We start from the raw sequence: 1,719 nt of genomic DNA, 5'->3' as shown, positions 1-1,719 counted from the left end.
GCCACTTGAGCCACAGGCGCTGAGCCAAAATTATGAATTTTTAATCAAAACTAATATCAATACATTCTAAGATATGCATATGCTAATTGAGCTATAACTACCAAAACACAGGGGGAGAAGCAAGGTCTTGGTCAAGTCTATTTTTGCTGATTCAAGTGATTGTGCATGAGTTTAGAAAAGCCAACTGCCTTCTTTCCTTCATTTAAAAAAACTTTCTTCTTCTTGACTGGCAACTGTAGGTCAATGGTTAGTGTGCCAGCCACAAGCTCCTGGGCTGGTGGTTGAGAACCCGGCCCCGGCCTGCTAAACAAACAAAAACAATAGCTGGGCACTGTGGCAGGCTCCTGTAGTCCCAGTTACCTGGGAGGTTAAGGCGAGAGAATTGCTTAAGCCCAAGAGTTTGAGGTTGCTGTGAGATATGACATCATAGCACTCTACTGGGTGTGACAAAGTGAGACTCTGTCTCAATAAAAATAAATAAAACAAATAAATAAAAATGCTTTATTCAGGCATAATTAACATGCGATAAATTTCACATTTTTACAGCTGCAAAATTTAAATCTTGGTGTCTGTGCACAAGTGTGAAATAATCACCACAATCAAGATAATGAACATCCATCAGCTAAACACGTCCTTGTGCTACTTTCTACTCTCGTCCTCCTGACAGCCTCTCCTGCTCTTCTCCTGGCAACCACTGATCTGCTTTCTGACACTGCAGATGAGTTCACACTTTCCAGGATTTTGTAGTAATGGGTCTTAGAGATATATTTTACATTTGCCCATCTTCTTTCACTCAACATTTGTTCTAAGATTCATCCTTGTTGCTATGTGTGTAAATTCTTTTTTTTTTTAAGACAAGAGTCTCACTTGGTCCCCCTTGGTAGAATACCATGGCATCTTAGCTCACAGCAACCTCAAACTCTTGGGCTGAAGGGATTCTCTTGCCTCACCCTCCCAAATAGCTGGGACTATAGGCGTCCACAACCACACCCAGCTATTTTTTAGAGAGGAGGTCTCACTCTTGCTCAGGTTGTTCTGGAACCTGTAAGCTCAGGGAATCCACCCACCTCAGCCTCCCAAGTGCCGGGATTACAGGTGTGAGCCATCGCGCCCAGCCTATGTGCCTAAATACTTATTGAAGAGCACTATTTGAGTGAACCGATACATCCCAGTTTGTTTAACCTTTTACAGTACTTGCTAATGTAAATCTTGTTTATTTCCAATTTGGGGGTATGTATAATAAATAAAGCTGCTGTGAATGCTCATGTACAAGTCTTTATAAGGACATACACTGATTTCTCTTGGGTAATACTAGGAATTAAATGGCTGGCCATATGCCTCTAAGCCTCTGCTTTCTGACAGAATCCAATTAGAGCAAACCCCCTTTGAATCAGATGCTCACTCATATCTCCCAACCAAAGTTCAAATTCCATAATAGATTTCTATTAATACTCTAATACTGAGACACCACTTGGTTCTCCTTGGCACGTGCTTTCTCTCATGGAAAGGAGTAACAAATCCAACTTATTTAATCACAAGTGTGTTCCTGTAGTCTTTTTCTAAAATTCTTTCTGATAGGTTCCCCCCCTAGTTTATCTAAATTTTCTAATATAGATTAGAAATTAGAATATAGATTAGAAATTTCTGGCTCGGCGCCTGTGGCTCAAGCGGCTAAGGCGCCAGCCACATACACCTAAAGTGGCAGGTTCTAATCCAGCC

Source organism: Otolemur garnettii, unplaced genomic scaffold, assembly GCF_000181295.1.
Source record: "Otolemur garnettii isolate 467f Iridium unplaced genomic scaffold, OtoGar3 scaffold00001, whole genome shotgun sequence".
Taxonomy (NCBI): domain Eukaryota; kingdom Metazoa; phylum Chordata; class Mammalia; order Primates; family Galagidae; genus Otolemur; species Otolemur garnettii.
Note: the sequence above shows the minus strand (reverse complement) of the source record.